This window comes from Arachis ipaensis, chromosome B8, assembly GCF_059453495.1.
Source record: "Arachis ipaensis isolate K30076 ecotype BB chromosome B8, ASM5945349v1, whole genome shotgun sequence".
Classification (NCBI taxonomy): domain Eukaryota; kingdom Viridiplantae; phylum Streptophyta; class Magnoliopsida; order Fabales; family Fabaceae; genus Arachis; species Arachis ipaensis.
In genome coordinates this window covers 96,062,297-96,067,866 of record NC_142443.1, presented here as the reverse complement: position 1 = coordinate 96,067,866, position 5,570 = coordinate 96,062,297, and the positions used below count along the sequence as shown (strand labels likewise).

Sequence of the window (5,570 nt, the reverse complement as noted above, 5' to 3'; positions counted from 1 at the left end):
GCAGGAGCAAGGATAAGAACGTTCTTGTTGAAGAAATTCCACAACCTGAAAGGACTCTGAAGAGGAAACTAAGAGAAGCTAAATTACAACAATCCAGCAAGCACCTTTTAGAAATTTTCGAACAAGAAGAGGAGATGGCAGCCGAAAATAATAATAATGCAAGGAGGATGTTTGGTGACTTTACTGCACCTAATTCCAATTTACATGGAAGAAGCATCTCCATTCCTGCCATTGGAGCAAATAATTTTGAGTTGAAACCTCAATTAGTTTCTCTGGTGCAGCAGAACTACAAGTTTCATGGACTTCCATCTGAAGATCATTTTCAGTTCTTAACTGAATTCTTGCAGATCTGTGATACTGTTAAGACTAATGGAGTAGATCCTGAAGTCTACAGGCTCATGCTTTTCCCTTTTGCTGTGAGAGATAGAGCTAGAATATGGTTGGACTCTCAACCCAAAGATAGCCTGAACTCTTGGGATAAGCTGGTCAAGGCTTTCTTAGCCAAGTTCTTTCCTCCTCAAAAGCTGAGTAAGCTTAGAGTGGATGTTCAAACCTTCAGACAGAAAGAAGGTGAATCCCTCTATGAAGCTTGGGAGAGATACAAAGAACTGACCAAAAAGTGTCCTTCTGACATGCTTTCAGAATGGACCATCCTGGATATATTCTATGATGGTCTATCTGAATTGGCTAAAATGTCATTGGATACTTCTGCAGGTGGATCCATTCACCTAAAGAACACGCCTGTAGAAGCTCAAGAACTCATTGACATGGTTGCTAATAACTAGTTCATGTACACTTCTGAGAGGAATCCTGTGAGTAATGGGACGCCTATGAAGAAGGGAGTTCTTAAAATTGATACTCTGAATGCCATACTGGCTTAGAATAAAATATTGACTCAGCAAGTCAATATGATTTCTCAGAGTCTGAATGGAATGCAAGCTGCATCCAACAGTACTCAAGAGGCATCTTCTGAAGAAGAAGCTTATGATCTTGAAAACCCTGCAATAGCAGAGGTGAATTACATGGGTGAACCTTATGGAAACACCTATAATCCCTCATGGAGAAATCACCCAAATCTCTCATGGAAGGATCAACAAAAGCATCAACAAGGCTTTAATAATGGTGGAAGAAATAGGTTTAACAATAGTAAACCTTTTCCATCATCCACTCAGCAACAGACAGAGAACTCTGAACAAAATACCTCTAATTTAGCAAACTTAGTCTCTGATCTATCTAAGGCCACTGTAAGTTTCATGAATGAAACAAGGTCCTCCATTAGAAATTTGGAGGCACAAGTGGGCCAGCTGAGTAAAAGGTTCACTGAAATCCCTCCTAGTACTCTCCCAAGCAATACAGAAGAAAATCCAAAAGGAGAGTGCAAGGCCATTGACATAGTCAACACGGCCGAACCTGGAGAGGAAGGGGAGGACGTAAATCCCAGTGAGGAAGACCTCCTGGGACGTCCAGTGATCAATAAAGAGTTTCCCTTTGAGGAACCAAAGGAATATGAGACTCATCTAGAGACCATAGAGATTCCATTGAACCTCCTTATGCCCTTCATGAGCTCTGACGAGCATTCATCTTCTGAAGAGAATGAGGATGTTACTAAAGAGCAAGTTACCAAGTACCTTGGTGCAATCATGAAGCTGAATGCCAAATTATTTGGTATTGAGACTTGGGAAGATGAACCTCCCTTGTTCACCAATGAACTAAGTGATCTGGATCAACTGACATTGCCTCAGAAGAAACAGGATCCTGGAAAGTTCGTAATACCTTGTACCATAGGCAACATGATCTTTGAAAAGGCTCTGTGTGACCTTGGTTCAGGGATAAACCTCATGCCCTTCTCTGTAATAGAGAAACTGGGAATCTTTGGGGTGCAAGCTACTAAAATCTCATTAGAGATGGCAGACAATTCAAGAAAACAGGCTTATGGACAAGTAGAGGACGTGTTAGTAAAGGTTGAATGCCTTTACATCCCTGCTAATTTCATAATCCTTGATACTGGGAAGGATGAGGATGAATCCATCATCCTTAGAAGACCTTTCCTAGCCACAGCAAGAGCTGTGATTGATGTTGACAGAGGTGAATTAGTCCTTCAATTGAATGAGAACTCCCTTGTGTTTACAACTCAAAGTTACCCTTCTGTAAACATGGAAAAGAGGCATAGTAAGCTTCTCTCAAAACAGAGTCAACCAGAGCCCCCACAGTCAAACACTAAGTTTGGTGTTGAACTCCCATATCCAAACTCTAAGTTTGGTGTTGGGAAGTCTCAACAATGCTCTGAACATATGTGAGGCTCCATGAGAGCCCACTGTCAAGCTATTGACATTAAAGAAGCGCTTGTTGGGAGGCAACCCAATTTTTATTTATCTAATTTTATTTTTCTTGTTCTTTTATGTTTTATTAGGTTCATGATCATGTGGAGTCACAAAATAAATATAAAAATTGAAAACGGAATCAAAAACAGCAGCAGAAAAATCACACCCTAGAGGAAGACCTTACTGGCGTTTAAACGCCAGTAAGAAGCATCTGGCTGGCGTTCAACGCCAGAACAGAACATGGTTCTGGTGCTGAACGCCCAAAATGGGCAGCATCTGGGCGTTTGAACGCCAGAATTGCACCCTGGAGAAGAGCTGGCGCTGAACACCCAGAACAAGCATGGTTCTGGCGTTCAACGCCAGAAATGGGCAACAAATGGGCGTTCAACGCCCAGAACAAGCACCAATCTGGCGCTGAACGCCCAGAGTTGTGTGCAAGGGCATTTTGCATGCCTAATTTGGTGCAAGGTTGTAAATTCTTGAACACCTCAGGATCTGTGGACCCCACAGGATCACCTTAGGATCTGTGGACCCCACAGGATCCCCACCTACCTCCACTCACTTCTTCTCACCCCTCTTTCACACAATCCCATAAACACTCTTCCCCAAAACTTTTTACCAATCACCTCAATCTCTCTTCCCTATAACCACTTCACCACTCACATCCATCCACTCTTCCCCATAAACCTACCTCATAAACCCCACCTACCTTCAAAATTCAAAATCAATTTACCACCCAAAACCCACCCTTATGGCCGAACCTTACCCCCCTCCCTTCCCTATATAAAGCCCTCCATTCTTCTTCATTTTCACACAACACAACCCTCTCTTCCCCTTCTTGGCCGAATACACCCCTCCCCCCTCTCTTCCATATTTTCTTCTTCTTCTTCATCTATTATTTCTTCTCTTGCTCGAGGGCGAGCAATATTCTAAGTTTGGTGTGGTAAAAACATAAGCTTTTTGTTTTTCCATTACCATTGATGGCACCCAAGACCGAAGAATCCTCTAGAAAAGGGAAAGGGAAGACAAAAGCTGTCACCTCCGAGTCATGGGAGATGGAAAGATTCATCTCCAAAGCTCATCAAGACCACTTCTATGATGTTGTGGTCAAGAAGAAGGTGATCCCCGAGGTCCCTTTCAAGCTCAAGAAGAATGAGTATCCGGAGATCCGACATAAAATCCAAAGAAGAGGTTGGGAAGTTCTAACAAACCCCATCCAACAAGTCGGCATCCTAATGGTTCAAGAGTTCTATGCCAATGCATGGATCACTAGGAACCATGATCAAAGTAAGAACCCAAACCCAAGGAATTATATTACAATGGTTCGGGGGAAATACTTAGATTTTAGTCCGGAAAATGTGAGGTTGGCGTTTAACTTGCCTATGATGCAAGGAGATGCACGCCCCTACACTAGAAGGGTCAACTTTAATCAAAGGTTGGACCAAGTCCTCATGGACATATGTGTGGAAGGAGCTCAATGGAAGATTGACTCCAAAGGCAAGCCGGTTCAATTAAGAAGACTGGACCTCAAGCCTGTGGCTAGAGGATGGTTGGAATTCATCCAACGCTCCATCATCCCCACTAGCAATCGATCTGAAGTTACTGTGGATCGGGCCATCATGATCCATAGCATCATGATTGGAGAAGAAGTAGAAGTTCATGAAGTCATCTCCCTTGAACTCTACAAAATAGCCGAAAAGCCCTCTCCTGGGGCAAGGCTAGCTTTTCATCATCTTATTTGCCATCTATGTTACTCAGCTGGAGCTTTCATAGAAGGAGACATTCCCATTGAGGAAGAGAAGCCCATCACTAAGAAAAGGATGGAGCAAGCAAGAGAGCCCATTCATGGATCTCAAGAGACGCATGAAGCTCATCACCATGAGATCCCGGAGATGCCTCAAATGCATTTTTCTCCACAAAACTCTTGGGAGAAAATCAATACCTCCCTAGGAGAATTAAGTTCTAACATGGGACAATTAAGGGTGGAACATCAAGAACACTCCATCATCCTTCATGAAATAAGAGAAGATCAAAAAGTAATGAGGGAGGAGCAACAAAGACAAGGAAGAGACATAGAAGAGCTCAAGGACATCATTGGTTCCTCAAGAAGGAAACGCCACCATCACTAAGGTGGACTCATTCCTTGTTCTTACATTCTCTGTTTTTCGTTTTCTCTATGTTAAGTGCTTATCCATGTTTGTGTCTTCATTACATGATCATTAGTATTTAGTAACTTTGTCTTAAAGTTATGAATGTCCTATGAATCCATCACCTCTCTTAAATGAAAACTGTTTTAATTCAAAAGAACAAGAAGTACATGAATTTCGAATTTATCCTTGAACTTAGTTTAATTATATTGATGTGGTGACAATGCTTCTTGTTTTCTGAATGAATGCTTGAACAGTGCATATGTCTTTTGAAGTTGTTGTTTAAGAATGTTAAATATGTTGGCTCTTGAAAGAATGATGATAAGGAGATATGTTATTTGATAATCTGAAAAATCATAAAAATGATTCTTGAAGCAAGAAAAAGCAGCAAAGAACAAAGCTTGCAGAAAAAAAATAGCGAAAAAATAGAAAGAAAAAAAAAAAGAGAAAAAGCAAGCAGAAAAAGCTAAAAGCTCTTAAAACCAAGAGGCAAGAGCAAAAAGCCAATAACCCTTAAAACCAAAAGGCAAGGGTAAATAAAAAGGATTCCAAGGCTTTGAGCATCAGTGGCAGGAGGGCCTAAAGGAATAAAATTCTGGCCTAAGCGGCTAAACCAAGCTGTCCCTAACCATGTGCTTGTGGCGTGAAGGTGTCAAGTGAAAACTTGAGACTGAGCGGTTAAAGTCAAGGTCCAAAGCAAAAGAAGAGTGTGCTTAAGAACCCTGGACACCTCTAATTGGGGACTTTAGCAAAGCTAAGTCACAATCTGAAAAGGTTCACCCAATTATGTGTCTGTGGCATTTATGTATCCGGTGGTAATACTGGAAAACAAAGTGCTTAGGGCCACGGCCAAGACTCATAAAATAGCTGTGTTCAAGAATCATCATACTGAACTAGGAGAATCAATAACACTATCTGAACTCTGAGTTCCTATAGATGCCAATCATTCTGAACTTCAATGGATAAAGTGAGATGCCAAAACTATTCAAGAGGCAAAAAGCTACAAGTCCCGCTCATTTAATTAGAGCTATGTTTCATTGATAGTTTGGTATTTATAGTATATTCTCTTCTTTTTATCCTATTTGATTTTCAGTTGCTTGGG

General features: G+C 41.4%; 1 non-coding gene across 1 annotated transcript; it reads right to left on the bottom strand.

Moving 5' to 3' along the window:
• Nucleotides 1-530: 530 nt before the first annotated feature.
• LOC148548913 (small nucleolar RNA R71) lies at nt 531-638 on the bottom strand. Its single transcript, XR_015898916.1, has one exon. It is a non-coding gene; the product is annotated as a small nucleolar RNA R71 (small nucleolar RNA).
• Nucleotides 639-5,570: the final 4,932 nt, after the last annotated feature.